General features: G+C 37.3%; 1 pseudogene; it reads right to left on the bottom strand.

The window, feature by feature from the left end:
• Nucleotides 1-16,601, bottom strand: part of LOC149145912 (CDPK-related kinase 3-like) — a 193,332-nt pseudogene that overhangs the window by 116,870 nt on the left and 59,861 nt on the right.

Raw genomic sequence — 16,601 nt, 5'->3', positions numbered from 1 at the left:
GTGTCAGTCAGATGTGTGATCAAGGAACAGAGGTAATATTTAGATCAAATGGATGTTGTGTTCGTGATCTTGATACAGGTGAAACAGTGATCAAAGGAATAAGGACTCCAAATAATCTATACATATTTGAAGAAAGACAACAACAATGCTATTTGAGCAAGGATGATGAACACTGGCTATGGCATCGGAGGTTGGGGCATCTAAGCTTTTCACAAATAAGGAAAGCATGCAAATATCAGGCAGTTCGTGATCTTCCAGATATCAAAATTCCAGACAACACCATATGCAAATCATGTCAGTTTGGAAAGCAAACCAGAACTCATTTTCCTGAGAAGGAAGGATCAGCTAGCATGCCTCTTGAGCTAGTACATACAGATACATGTGGTCCATTTAGAAAAAGAACACCTCGAGGAGAAGAATATTTGATATTATTCATTGACGATTTCTCCAGGTTTGTCTGGTTAGGACTTATGAAGCACAAAGATGAAGCATTCAAAAAATTCAAATCCTTCAAAGCCTTGGTTGAAAATGAATCAGGACACAAAATTAAGTGCCTCAGATCTGACAGAGGTGGGGAGTTTACCTCGAATGAATTTTTCGATTTCTGTGAAGAACATGGGATAAGAAGAGAATTCTCTACAGCTAGAACTCCTCAACAAAATGGAGTTGTGGAAAGAATGAACAGAATAGTCCAACAAATGGCTCGTGCTATGCTTGATGAATCAGGTACTCCCGCAACTTTCTGGGGTGAAGCTGCACATGCTGCGGTTATTATTCTCAACAAAACAAATGTCCGAGTAAACAACACTCAAACCCCTCATGAGCTCTGGTGTGGTGAGACTCCTTCGGTGAAGCACTTCAAAATCTTTGGGAGCAAATGTTATATTAAGAATACTGATGAGCAACTTGGAAAACTTGAACCTAGAGCAGATGAAGGCATTCTTCTTGGTTATTCTCCACATAGCAAAGCATACAAGTGCTACAATAAAAGACTTGGCAGAATTGTTGACAGCATTGCTGTTGTTGGTTTCAGGAGAAGGAGCACAGAAGGAAATCTTGGTTGTTGATCTAAAAGATGATTATCAGATGCTGCTGGTGACTTTCATAAGTCTTGGTCTAGATTTTTCGTCTCTATGTCATGTATCTCTTTTGTGATATCTCTTTTATGGTGTCAAGGTCATGTAACGGCCTATGTTGGTTTCCCCACTATGCCTGGGATGAATGATGTAATGTAATTGGTTGTTATATGTAAATTTCTGATGTATCCCCTCTTGGTTGGGAGTATGGATGTATGTATTGAGTCTTTTGGTGATAGGAAGGTCCTTTATGATGTATAAGTCTTGGTTCTTTTTGAAGAACATCTTTTGCAGATCTTGCCTACAGTCAGGGGGAGCATGTTCAGCACAGTAGAGCAGAGATATCAGCATGTACTCAGGGGGAGCACAGCCCTTTTCCCTTGATGACAAAGGGGGAGAATGATTCTAAGGATCTTGGGGTTGCCATCAAGTCCAAAGGGGGAGATTGTTGGCATTTTGGCACAGGTGTGGCGCTACGGTACAGGTGTTGTCCTTGATGGCAACTCTCTTTGATGACAGATCTCAGTCCAGACTACAAGAATGAAGAGAAATTTCATATACGCAGGTTCATTAAGCCCAAGTTGCGTATACACGCTAGTACGCTATATACTAAGTCGCGGATACGCAGGCTCGCTATATACGAAGTCGCGTATACACGCAGTTTCATGAACAGAAAAGAGCGTACATGTCGAGAAGCTTTCTTTTGGTCCGTGGTAGTTAGTCCTCGATACTTGAGCCTATGTTTTTGGACCAAGGTATCTCGACAGACGTGTTGATCCCTAGTTTTGAAGTTGATGGTATTGTGTTACTATGGTTTTGGACCGTGGTATTGTGAAGGGCCTAAGGCTATATAAGGAGAAGAAGATCATTAGGCAATTGCATCGAAAAAGTCTTGAATATCTGATAAAGAAAGAGATCTAGTATGCAGGTTCTGGGTTGCTTGATCTGAGCTAAGGAGAGATCACACCGGTTGATGGAAGACTAGATCTAAGGATAGATCGGGATCAAATGGTTTGAAATGAACTATCTTTATATGGTTGATTATGCGTATTTTTAGATCTGCATACTGACGCAATGTTATGTTCTGAGTATGACTGATATCTGGTACAGCTGCAAAGTTTTAAGGAAATATTTTTAGATCTGTACGCAGGTTGGCTTCGTTAAAAGCGCGTGTATACGCGGGTTGGTTTCATTGAAGTAGCGTATATCTTTTGAAGCTTAATTTTTGGGGTTGCAGTTGGGTCTGACTGTTATTGCAGAGTTCTGTAGTCTGCTCTGTGTTCTGGTGACTGGGTGTTGACAGGGTTTCAGTGGTTCAGTGATTCAAAGATTGATGATGCTAGTATTGGTTGTTTTGTGCTTCAATGATCTGTTATGAAAATTGAATGAATTGTGGTCTTCAGATTGTAATGTTGTGCTTCAGGAGTATCCAGTCTGAAAATTGATACCTGAAGGAAAGAAGATTGTAGGCCAGCACCTACGTACTAGTATCTTAGCTAGTACAAGAGCAAAGGGGGTTGGAGCTCCCTTCCAGGAGAGTCTGGAAAACGAGAGAAGGTTGTAACCTTCTGCAGGTTGTAGCCTGCGTACTGGTATAAGGCTGCACCAGTACAAAAGATTGTAAACTGAAGTTTCTAATTAAAGAAAGATAGAGACGACTTGCAGCAGGTGGTTTTCACCCACATTGGGTTTCCACCTTATATCTTGGTGTTCATGTGTGTGGCTTTTGTGTGATGATCTGTTCTGTTATACTGCACCTGTTTACTGTTAATATGGTTAATAATGTTCTGATGCATTTACTGAAGATAAGCTAACTGAATCATAAGATTTCTGGATATACGCTAGTTGCTTTAGACACAGCAGCGTGTACACGCGGGTTCACTTAACTGAAGTAGCGTATATGTTTCTGAGTATGAAATTGAAAAAGTTTTATTGATCTGATAATACTGATTCACCCACCCTCTCAGTATTATTTCCAACAGATCAGTCTTGTCCGCAAGAACGATTTATCCGGCCGACACCTCCCAAACTTTGTCCTTGCAAGGCCAACCTCTGTAGGGCCAACCTTTATAGCAGCAAAGCCAGCCTTTATAGCAACAAGGACAGCCTTAGCAGCAGAAAGCCTTATATGCATATCAGCAAGGTCATCCTTTGCAAGGTCAAGGTCAACCCCTGCATTAGCACGTTCAAAATCCTTACGTCTAGGGTCAGCAGGTTCAGCAGTCTTATAACCCGTATGCCTGGTACAATGCTCATTAGCAGCCTATGGGAGGGAAGTATCAAACCTACGCTGGACATAATCCTGCTTATGGGCAAGGTAACCCTCAGTGGGGACAAAATTAGATTCCATATGGACAAAATCCACCACTATGGGGGAAAAATCCTTACCATCAAGGATGGACTCCACAGTTTGGGTCTCCTCAAAGGCCCTATATGCCATTTAACATGCAATTGCCTTTCTTGGCTACATTGGAGTTGCCCGATGTTTCCAAGCTCACGAATGATCCCATTCTTCATTCGCCATACTGGCCTCCAGTTCCACCGAAGATTCCGAGTGATTTCCCCAAATTTGATGGAAAAGCGAAGGAGAATCCACAAGCTCATGTGATGACATATCACCTTTGGGACATTCCAAGATTACAGGCCCATTTCATTATGTAACCTTATTTACAAGTTGATCTCCAAAATCATTGCACTCAGGATCAAAGGCATTATGTCTACTTACATCTCACCGGAACAATATGGATTCCTACAAGATTGATTAATACATGATGTCGCCGCTACAACACAGGAAGGGCTAGACTCCATCCACACCAAAAAGTTGAATGTTGCAGTGATGAAAGTTGATCTACAGAGGGCATACGACTGTCTTGGCTGGGGTTTCTTGAGAATTTTCCTTCATAAGATAGGTTTACAGGTGTGCAACATAGAATGGATTATGGCATGTGTGACGAAGGTTAGATATGATGTCATCATCAATGTTTTTCCCACCAAATTTTCTGGGGTTGAAAGGGATTTGAGGCAGGGATGCTCGCTCTCACCTCTGCTATTCATACTGTCCATGGATCGACTCAGTCATAAGATTAAAAATACTTGTTTATGGGGAGAATTCACTACGCTCAATATGGGCAGGGGCATCAAAATTTCCCACAATTTTTTTGTTGATGACATACTCATTTTTGGCATGTTATCGAGGATGGCTTGGGCTACTTTGCATAATATCTTCCATAGGTTTAGCAATGCAACAGGTCTTAACATGAACAAACATAAATCTATGATACTTTATGGGGAAGGCAATATGGAGGATGTTGATCACATCAAGAACATTTTCAGGGTGGTGGCAAAGCCAATTGGAGATGAGTTAAAATATCTGGGGTTCATCCTCAAACCAAACTACTACAGGGTCAAAGACTGGCAATGGCTGGTTGATAGGTTTCACCACAAGATTTATGGATGGGAGCATCGATGTTTGACGTTGGGGGCCAAGGTCACCCTCACCCAATGGGTGTTACAACAACTCGTTGTTTACTACGCACACTTATTTTTCTTACCTGCCTCTATCATCTAAAAAGCCAACAAATTTATGGCCAAATTCATCTAGTATGGATCCAGACAGGCACAAAATTTCCACCTTGTATCACTAGACAAGATCACCATCCCACAGAGCAAAGGTGGATGGGGACTACTGAACATCAAAATCTTTGGTTGGGAACTGTTGATGAAATCATTATGGAGAGGACTATTTGGCAAATGCTTATGGGGTGAGATTATTAGATCCAAATACCTACAGGGGAAGAATCCCATATTGTGGATGAAAGAGGGGACGATCGGAAGATTGAAGGGATCCACCATTTGGAACAATTTGAATAAGGTCAGGCATTGGTTCCTTTGTAGGACATGCTCAATATTTGGCTTAGGAAGTGAAATTATCATAGGTAGAGATTGTATTTTTGGCACCAACTTAGATGGGTTGTTCAATGATAGGTTATGTAGACATTTACACAACAATGGACACTTAACCCACATTGTTTATAGTTGAAGGGCAGTTACAATACTCGACTTAATAGATATTATTGGTTTATCTACCTTAAGCAGACCTGTGTGAGGTCAATTGGCCACTTTTATAAATAAAAAAAGAAGTTGAAGTTCACCCATTTGGGTTGAAGTTTACCAACTTGACTAGTTTGTAAACCTATACACAAAAATGGAGTGAATGGTTCCGAGTTTTAAAGGTTTAAAGCCAATAACACTTTCTGATAGGTTATGTGGACCATTTTTTGGTAAACTAAAAGAATTTTGGTTTACCTTGTAACATATGTAATGAACTTGTTCGGTTAATAGAAAGATCCATTCTTACTTGACCAAAAAAAACATTTTACATTAGTACCAACATTTTTCATTCTGAAAAAATGTACCTATACATTTTCCAATAAAAAGTGCTTACATAATTCGCCACATTTAAATACACATAATTTATTTACCCTAATACAATACCATAGCCTACCCATTACCCACCCACACGTTATGTACTGCCAAAGGATTGAGAATTCTTCAGAGAAATCATCTTAGATTCTTAATCTCATAAATATCATTCACATTGTCTATAACCTTTAGCTTTTTAGGGGCATGAATCCATTGGATTCGACTTAACCCACATTGTTTATAGTTGTATGGCAGTTACAATACTCGACTTAATAGATATTATTGGTTTATCTACCTTGAGCAGACTTGTGTGAGGTCAATTGGCCACTTTTATAAAAAAAAAAAAAGAAGTTGAAGTTCACCCATTTGAATTTGGGTTGAAATTTACCAAGTTCACACAAAAATGGAGTATATCTGACTGAAAACTGGTTGCATTTAAGTTGAAGCTCACCAATTGGCTGCATTTGGGTTGAGGGTTGAAGCTCACCGACTTGATCATATGGGTATATCTGACTGAACATTGGCTGAATTTGGGTTGAAGGTTGAAGCTCACCAACTTGATTATTCCAATGTATCTGACTGAAAGCGGGTTGAATTGGTTGAATTTAAGTTGATTCCGCGATACATAAATAAAGTATGGTTGAATCCAGGAAGGGTGAAGTTCACCAACCTAATCGCTTTTGAAACAGATACACACAAATAAAGAATATCGGAGTAAAAATTGAATGAATTTGTGTTGAATATATGAGTGGAAATTGATTGAATGTTGAAATTCGCCAGCTTGATTAACTTAGGGTAATTTAATATTAATATAACCAACTAATTTAAAACTTAAACCACCTGCTTATTAACATAGAACAATTTAAAACTTACACCTTATACACCATAATAATAAATTCTAACTGAAAACTGCCAAAGTAATTTAAAACCTATATGCACAAAGTATATTTAATTAAAAAATTAGTTATAGTTTGTTTTTTATTTATTTATGATGATGTAAAATCTATTTTTATTAAAGATAAATATTAAGTTACACATTAAATCAGTGTAATATGCAACGTTGTTACTTAATATCTATTTTAAATGTAAAAATAATTGATTATATATATATATATATAATTTTAAATTAATATTTTAAAAACTAATAAAAAAATTATTGTTTAATAATATAAAACTTAAATATAATAAGAGCTTAATAAATTTGTTTAACCATTTAACGGTGATGAAAAGCAAATATTTTTTATAAAAATGTTATAAAATAAAATAAAAACAAATAGTTATAAATATTTTGATTTAGAAATGAGTTATAGTTTTTGGGCAAGTGGTGTTGATAAGTCATGGTAATGGTCCATGGTATTGTAACAAAGCCTATTTACAAGTTAATAATATCCATGATAAAATGGGGTAAATATCGAAGGTTAAGATTCTTGTTATATGGTAAGTATTAAGTTTTAATTTATAAAATTTTAATTTTGAATTGAGTTATGGTTTTTGGGAATGTGTGCTTGCCTAAATTGATTTTTTTAGATTTCTTATTTTTTAATATAATTTTTATATCTAACAATTCAATTTAAAACAACATAAAAATATTCATCAACCAATTAAAGAAAAACAATTTACATTTTAAAAAATAAAAAATTATTTTTTAATTTTCAAACTTGTCTAGTTTTTGTTTTTTAAAACTTTAATAAACTTCATAGAATTTAGATATCAGTGTTTCAGATTAATCACATTGTTAGGATTGGGTCGACACCAACTAATGTGGTTCATAGAATTTGTTTAAAATTTTCAAAACTAATTGAAATTATAAAAATAAAGTATGATTAACATAGTTTCTAGTTAATTTTAATCAGAATCCGGGACAGATTTTAAAAACTAGAGTTTAAATGGTTTAATATGTTAGAATTTCAGTACCCCACAAATTTTTGAGTGTGTTGAATCCATTAATAAATGTAATTTAAACAACCTAGATTCCAGTGAGAATTGTTATACATAAATATATATTAGGTTTATTAAAGTGGTTGATGGAATGATAGAGACTGTCCTCCCAATTCAACTCCCACAAGTGACATAATAAGCCTTTTGATCTAATGGTTTCCATGAGTGAATCTCCATGGTTAAAAATCTTGTTACATATTTTTGTTAAAATATCTATATCTTTAATTATTATTATTATTATTATTATTATTATTATTATTATTATTTTAAATAAAGTTAAAATTTAGAATTCTTATGATTTTTTAATTTTAGCAATTTCAGATGTACACTGAGGTAAGTAAGTATTTTGATGCTTATTATAAATTAATAGCTATAGACATTTATCAATCATTGAATTTATATAGTAAATATTTTGATGCTTATTATGAATTAATAGCTAGTATTCTTTTATAATTAATTAAAATTCTAAAATCTCTTTTCCAACGTAAGCATGCCTTTGTGCATAACAATAATATTTTTTTTTAGAAATTATAGAAAATACTTACAAATTTAAATATTTTTTTAAAAATATGATTAAGTAGTGGAACCATATAAATTAAATGGTTGGTAAAGATCCATAGGCATCAATCAATGATAAACATTCAAACACTTACCCCACCATACATCAAAATTTCACTAAATTATAACTTTATTTGAAATTATTATTATTATTAATTATGAAAATAATTTATATACGAGTTAAATATATATACATTTTAAAGAATATGTAACAACATTCTTAATCATGGAGGTTCACTCCCACTTTACCATGGAAATTCTTAATTTGTAAATAACTCTCGTTACAATACCATGACTTATGAATATGACGTGTTGATATGACATTTTCTTTAATTAATTAATTTAAGATAAATTAATCAAAAGAGCATAATTAACTTGGAGATTAATCTTAACACTTATCTATGAATATTACTATAAATATTCCTGCATATTCCATGGAGATTAAATCTGTACCTTCCACTTAATAATTACTAATAATTAAAATGAATTTGTAGAAAACCTATTATGAAATAAACTATAACATTTTAAAATTTCGTAAAATTTAACAAAATTTTTACATTTAAAATAATATAATTTTTTAAAATTTTCTTAACAAAGTAAAGCCAAATCTCCTCATACTTATTTATAAGTTAAAAAAAAAATATATATTCTTCATATCTAAAATCACTACCACTGAAGAATTTTATGTGTCCAAAATGTTCTTCCTATCCTTAAAAACAATCCTATTGATGTTTGAAAAGAGTGTACCATGTTTATTCCTTGGATCTCATTATTTCCACTCTTTGACCTTACTAATCTAGGTTAAAGAGGGAGAAACAGAGTCAAAATCAAACCAAGCCAAGGATCTCATTATTTCCACTCTTTAACTTTACTAATCTAGGTTGAAGAGGGAGAAACAAAGTCAAAATCAAACCAAGCCAAGGGTCTCATTATTTCCACTCTTTAACCTTACTAATCTAGGGTGAAGAGGGAGAAACAGAGTCAAAAACAAACCAAGCCAAGTTGCATCTTGACATCATGAAAATGCACCAAAATTGTAGAAAAATAACGGGGTACCAAAATTTAGAAAAATAACGGGATAAGAGTCTTCACTAGGAACACTAGAAATGAGCATCCTATTGAAGTTTTTCTTAGAAAATAAGCCATCAGAAATTTTCTATACTTCTTCGTGCATATTTTGTTGCAGTAATAAAGTATTCATGGCTGCCCTATTAGCTTGTGTACTTCCTATTCCACGAGCTAGATTTTGAAGGCTTCGAATTCTTCAACTGTGTTTGTTGATTTGTTCTCCACCATGGGCAAGGTTTTAGCTATCACCTTTAAGGGCTTCAAAATCTATTTATGCTTCTTATGTCAACGGATTCTGATTTAAAGGTTTTTGCTCTCTTTTTACATGATATTCTTTTTCTTCTAAAGCAAGAGACGATCCTTCTATTTCAATAAACCAAAAGTAATGTTACAGCATATACAAAAAACCTGACTTTTGCACGGACTCAGGAGAAATCAAAGGCAATCTGCCATAAAAATGACCCTCCCTTCTACAAAAAATAACGCTAACCTCTCAAAAAACACCTTCGGTTGACCTTTATAACTTTTTAACCCAAGGTGAAACTCTGCTAACTGTCTTGAAAGGCCTGATAGTACTAGTGGCCCCACCAAACAGTACGTCCAAATCTGACCATCGATTCACTCTGCAAAATTGAACGGCTCGGAGAAAAATCGCATTGCCAAGATGTTCGCTCGTTAATGCGCGATGGAGGGTGGTATTCCTTACCACACCCTTGCCACGTGTTGGGAGCCTAATGGAATCGCTCCCAAAATTCCAATACCACTTACCATTCAAAAGCCATGTGATCACCTGGAAACTTCTTTGTGCCTGGTTTTCCGTTCCGTAAGAGGAATGTCGGAAAATATTCGCCACCAGAAAGAGCCCACCGCCCTTCCCGTGAAAGCTTGCTTCAGAACTTGCATCAGAGACTGTCGTTGACTGTGTATTGATACCTATGATACAATTCAAAGGAGGAAGAAGACTGGTCAAATTACACCAGGGAGTAATGTGACTGTTCTGAGCTTGCCCTTCTTCAAGGAAACAACCGGAGTAATGTGTTTGAACTTGCTTAGGAAGCGTCATTCCATGCCTTTCCCTCTGGCCCAATGTATAAAAATTTCTCTGTCCTCTGCCGCTTGTTCATTGCAGAGAGCTTTTAATATGCTTTGAGGAGTCTCCTACCACTTCATCTCAATCCTACATTTTGAATTCATCACTCCTTGGTTGGCCAGTATATCCGCTAGTTTATTGGCTTTTCGTCGAACATGGTTGAAGCTAACAGTTCGAAGACTCAGGAGATGTTTTTGAATTCTTTGGTACACTTGTATTAGTCTCCAGTGTTTTGAGACCTTCTCCGGCACTGTTCCACAACTGATTCTCTTAACCGCGTTAATGGAGATCTCTGAGTCTGCTTCTATAATGACATTTGAGCTTTGATTTAGTTTTAGAAGCTCTAGACATTGTTCCAATGCCATTAATTCAGCCATATTGTTGGTGGCTTTACCTAAATGGCAGTGGAATGCAAAGATTATGTTTCCTTCTTCATCTCTTAACACCCCTCCATAACCTGCTATTCCAGGGTTGCATTTTGAAGCCCCATCAATATTGCATTTCAGATAACCTTTCGGTGGAGGATGCCAGAACTCCTTTTCCGTTTCCAAATCTCTTTCCTTTCTGCTTAGTCCATGGGGAATGATCTCTTGCATTCCCAGATGCCTGAGAGTTCTCAATTCATTCTTTGTGGGAGGATTCTTGGGATAATTGCGCACAGTGGTGCAAACTGTCTCCTTAATCTGTTTCAATATTAGATCCATCAGGCGAAGAGGAATAGTTTTTTCTTCCTTGAAAATTCTTTTATTCCTTTCTTTCCAAACATTCCAGATAATGAAGCTTGGCATGAAGGTCCAGGCCAAATTAAGGAGCTCATTCTCCGAAAAAAAAATTCTCCACTTGTTTAGGGTGTTAATGATACTTCCTTTATCTCTGGTTGTCCGTTGAAAAATGGTATCAAAAGAATCCTACAGCCATGTGGTGTAGGTGTAGCTGTTGAGAATATGCTCCATTGTCTCCTCTTGAGCTTCACATAGCTGACATCTAGAAGGCCCAATAACACCCCTTTTCTGAATATTGTCCCAAGTTAAGATTTTCTTGTGATGAACTAACCACATGAAAAGCTTGATCTTCATCCACCCTTGGTGGCTCCAAAGTTGTTGCCAGGATTTCACCAAAACACAGGGATCTAGGTTCAGGGTAATTCTTTTTGCTTCCTTAATATTAAAGGTGCCTTCTTTATTGAGGCCCCATCTTAACTGATCCTGCCCATCTGTTACCAAGATCTTCCTTTGTTTTAACATGCTCATGAGTTCCTCTGCTTTTATTTTTATGGGGCTGTCATCTCTGCAGTCTATGCTTCTCCAGTTTCTCCACTTTCCGGAGTTATGAGGAAAACTCCAGAAATCTTTAACTTTGATTAATCCTTGGGAGTCTGTTTCCTGCTTGAGGCTCATAAAGTTCTCTCTTAACAGCGTTGGTTCTTGTTGCCATTTATCTTCCCAGAAGAGAGCTAGATCTCCTGCCCTGATTTCCCAGAAGTTGTTGTTTTGTACTAGGCTTCTGTTTTCCCAGGCTTTATTCCAGATGTAAGAGCCTTTTATATTTCCAAACATTCTTATAAGATCATTTGTTTTCCAGGAGCTTGCATATTTTTCTTTCTAGGTTTTAGCCGACTGAGCTCCTGGTTCTTTAACCCATCTCCACCAGATTTTGGCTCCTTAAACATTACTTAGAATCTCTTGATCATCTAAACCTAGACCTCCATGACTTTTGGGTTTACATATTTTATCCCAAGAAACAAGGGCCCATTTCTTTCTTGTTTCCTCCTTGCCCCAGAGGAAGTCTCTCTGGATATTCCTGAATTGCTGTAAGACCCCTTTGGGAGCTGGGAGGGCTGATAAAAAGAAAACAGGGATTGATTGCAGAACAACCTTTGTCAGAATCAACCTACCCACTAGGTTCAACGATCTAATAGTCCATTTTTTGACTTTGTCTTGCATCTTGTTGAGCACCGGTTCCCAAATACTTTTGTGTAATGGTCTGGCTGTAAGGGGAATTCCCAAATACTTTGAAGGGAGGGAATCCCTTTGAAAGCCCAAAATTCTGGAGATATTTCTCTGAATTGCAATGTTAGTATTTAAGAATTTTTTTTTTGATTTGGAGAGATTAACTTCCATAGTTGTAGCCAAGGCAAATTCATTTAGGATTTGTTTGTACGCTGAAGCTTCTTTGACTGTGGAAATACCTTGCAGCATGGTGTCATCCACAAATTGTTGGTGAGTCATTGCCTAACCATTCTCCGTTAATTGGAGTCCCTTAATCTTTCCCAAGGCTTTGGCTTGTTTAATGGACCTACCCAGTCCTTCCATCATGAGGATAAAGAGAAAGGGAGAGAGTGGGTCTCCCTGCCTGAGGCCTCTAGAAGGAGTGAAGATCTCTGAGGGCGAGCCATTCACCAAAATCGAAAAGCTGGAAGAAGTTACCAGAGCCATAACCCATCTGACCCAGTTGTGATCGAACCCAAAAGTAGTAAGGACCTTCTTGATATAGATCTAGTTCACCTTGTCATATGCTTTGGCAATATCTAATTGCATGATCATACCAGCCTGCCTCTTGCTGGTTAGCGTGTGAACTACCTCGTGGGCTTGAATAATGTTATTTAGGATTTGTCTGCCTTCCACATAACTAGATTATTCCCCTAAAATTAAAGAAGGAAGTAGAGGTTTGAGTCTGCTAGCCAAAATCTTGGAAATAATTTTGTATACCACATTGCATAAAGCAATGGGTCTGAACTTATCAGCAGTCAGGGTTGAATCCTGTTTGGGGATCAGGGAGATGAAGGAGGTGTTGAGGGCTTTCAGAATAGTCCTGTTTCTTCTGGAATCCTCCACAACATTTAGAATATCCTATTTGACAACATTCCAGTAGGCCTTGAAGAAGTCTACATTGAAACCATCTAGACCTGGAGCTTTGCCATTCAGCATATCTTTTATGACCTCACTGACTTCCTCTTCGGTTACTGGTTTATTCAGGTTAAAATTGTCCTCTCTAGACACCAACTTAGGGATATTTTTTGTAATTTTCTTAATGCATTTCTCTATGTCTAGATTATTTTCCTTAGTGAAACACAGCTTTGATGTTCTTATGAGAGGTCTGAAGCTCCCCATTCTCAACATTTGAAGCTATTGTTGCAGCCCCACTTGCAATAGAGGGAACACTTGCAGCAGACCCTGATGAAATTGGGATAGGAGGGGCATCTCCAATGGGGACATTCTTTCCCTTCCTTTGCCCCTTCCCTGCTGCCCTTGACTGAGCCATGAATGCCTCAAAAAAATAAACAAAAAATGCACAAATATGTAAAATAAATACACATGTAAACTGCTGTAATAAAAATGCAGAAAAAATAGAGAGAAAATGCACTTACCTGTTGCTTGAATCTCCTTGAAAATTTTCCCACACCCTCTGCTCTTTTCTCTCACACACCCATAGCAAACCCACAACAAACAAGAAAGGTGAATGTGAAATTAAAATGGCCAAATCGGCCTTTTAACGTCGCGTGGATGTCCGATGCCCCTTCCCTACTGCCCTTGACTGAGCCATGAATGCCTCAAAAAAATAAACAAAAAAAGCACAAATATGTAAAAGAAATGCACATGTAAACTGCTGTAATAAAAATGCAGAAAAAATAGAGAGAAAATGCACTTACCTGTTGCTTGAATCTCCTTGAAAATTTTCCCACACCCTCTGCTCTTTTCTCTCACACACCCATAGCAAACCCACAACAAACAAGAAAGGTGAATGTGAAGAGATTCTATTGTGCGCTCTATTGGCCATGGTGGATCTGTGGAGAAATCTGGTATTACGTTCACCTTCTTTGAGCCATTGAACTCGAGACTTTTGTCTCCAAAAGATTTCCTCTTGTTTGCATAAATTCTCCCATTCTTGGTTGTGTTTATCAGCTTGCTCACTTTTGACTTTATCAAAACCATCTATGATCAGTGCTTGATTTAGTTCCTGTAGTTTGATTTCCACTGATTTTTTGTCCTCAAAAATGTTACCAAAATCCTTCTTGTTCCATTCTTTGAGTCTGAGTTTCATGTGCTTAAGTCTTTTATGTAGGAGGAACATTTTAGTGCCCTAGATCTGCAAATCTTCGGACCACCATTTTTCAATGTTGCTGATGAAATCTGGGTGGGAGAGCTAGATATTCTCAAATCTGAAGGGTCTATTCCTGGGAGAATCGATCCCCTTGATTTCTAATTGAATTGGCTAGTGATCAGAGCCTCCAAAGGGGAGAACTCCAGTTGTTATTTCTCTATTTGTGAGCATCAGCTCCTCTGAGGTAAAAAATCTGTCTAACTTGGAGGTGACCTGGGCCTCACCTCCTCTTTTGTTGTTCCAAGTAAAAAGGCCATTGTGCGTTTCAGAGTCAACCAGTTTCATATCTTCTGTGAAGGATTGGAATGCTACAGAATCTTTATTTAGCATTCTGGTACCTCCTTTTTTTTTCCGAAAGAGATTTAATCATGTTGAAATATCCTCCCATGACCCAGGGTATTCCTTCATGTCCGCTTCTAAGATCTGCCAAGGAGTCAAGAAATATGAGTTTCTCATCTATTCTTTGAGGACCATAAACATTTGTGACCAGGTAGGTGTCCAAAACCCCCACTGGTTGAATGATTACTTATAAATAATTTCTTGATGCCTCCGCATCTATTATGCTAATTTTTTGGGGGTTCCATAGAGTGAGAATGCCCCCAGCTATGTTCTCTGCTTTAACTTATAGAAACTCAAATCTATTAAGCCATTTGCTATGGATTTGTTTTAATTTCTGAATGGAGCATTTTGTTTCCTGAATGAAGATAATGTCCAGCATTGCTAGTTTCATTATGTTATTTAACATTCTTTGTTTTCTTTTACTACCTAGACCTCTGATGTTCCAAGATATGAACTTCATAATTAAATATTTGTAAAGGAGTAACTGGTTAGGTCTTTCAGCTTACCCGAATATATCATTAGCTTTCCACACTCCATCAAGAGCTCATTTTGCTTTTTCCTGCCCCTCTTCTTTCCTGGATTTTGAGTCGCTAATCCTGGAGTTGATTTCATTGTTTTCACACCTCTTTGCCCCTGCTTGTGAAAGTTTTTACCTTTATCCAACCCTCTTTCCTGAGTTTTCCATAAAAATAACTGTTGTATTCTTTTGCATTCTTCTTGAGGCAGTGAATCTATTCCTCCTTTGGTTCCCTTCATCAAGAATCTTTCCAAATCCAGATTTTCCTTATCGAGAATTTCTTGTAGTTCATGATCTTCCAAATCCGTTTCACTTTGGGTCATTTCCTGGTCCATCTCCATTTCTGTTTCACTTATCATTGTCTCTTTTTGAGAACAAATATCTTGATATTGTTTGTTGTCCTCTTCTTTCTCTTTTTCATTAGGACCTTCCTCCTGAGGTTGGTTTTCTCTTATGATTTCTTCTTTCTCTTCCAACACTTGAAACTTGTTCTGACTGAACTTCTGCCCCTCGTTGTGTTGTTTCTTTAGCCCCTTTTTCCCTCCTTTTCCTCTACTTGTCACTTTTTGAAAGCTTTTTGAGTCCTTCGTTGTATTAATTTTACCTTTGTTGTCTGCTTTACTGAGAGGTCAGTCTCTGAACATATGTCCATGTTCATGGCATCTATGGCATCTGAATGGGATATGCTCGTAGTCCACTGTCTGCACCCACTCCTTGTCAAAAACTTCCAAGATAACGTCATCTGGAAGCGCTCCTGATAGATCCATTTCCACACATATCCTTGCAAAGGAGGTGTATTTCCCTCATCTTGTGGCGTCAGAAGCTTTGACAAAACGTCCTAGTTTATTGCTAATGGCAGCTAGCGATTCAGTTTGCTAATAATCAAGAGGTAGAGAATAGAGCCTTACCCAAACTGGAACCGAAGACAAAGTCTCTCGCTCTGGGACAAAGTTCATCCTCCAAGGCCTCATATAGAGATCGGCTGCTGCATAAAAGTAGGGTCCTCCTTCGAATATTTTGTCTTTATCTTCGATGTTTGAGAACACCACTATGAAGAATCCCTTTGACCTAAGATGTAGGTCAATGATTCCTTTGGGTTTCCAGTGATACTTGATCCACGTCTGTAAAGCCTTTTCAGTGGGCCATAGTCCCATGAATTTATAGATAATGGTGTAGGTGCCCATTGTTTCCCTGTGCGCCTGCAGAGCAGGATCATTTAATATTACTCTAGGAGTGATTTCTGCTTTTGGCTTGCAAGGTCCCTTTTTTTTTTGTCCTTTGAACCCTGACTTTTGTCTTCTTCCTCCTTATCCTTTGTGATGTTGTTTTCCTTGGTCTTGGTCCCATATGTCTCCTTTTCATTATTCTTGTTCCTTTCATCTGCAAAACCTTTGCTGTTCACCATCGATGAGTTACCTATGCTGGCAATAGGGTCTTTGTAGGAGGGAGTCGAGCTCCCTCCTCTACCGCTCTCCATTAGAAATGCTCCCTG

The sequence above is a fragment of the Pinus tabuliformis genome, chromosome X (assembly GCF_031772625.1).
Source record: "Pinus tabuliformis cultivar Carrire ecotype Pingquan chromosome X, CPIR1, whole genome shotgun sequence".
In the NCBI taxonomy this organism is placed as follows: domain Eukaryota; kingdom Viridiplantae; phylum Streptophyta; class Pinopsida; order Pinales; family Pinaceae; genus Pinus; species Pinus tabuliformis.
This window is presented reverse-complemented; position numbering and strand designations above follow the sequence as displayed.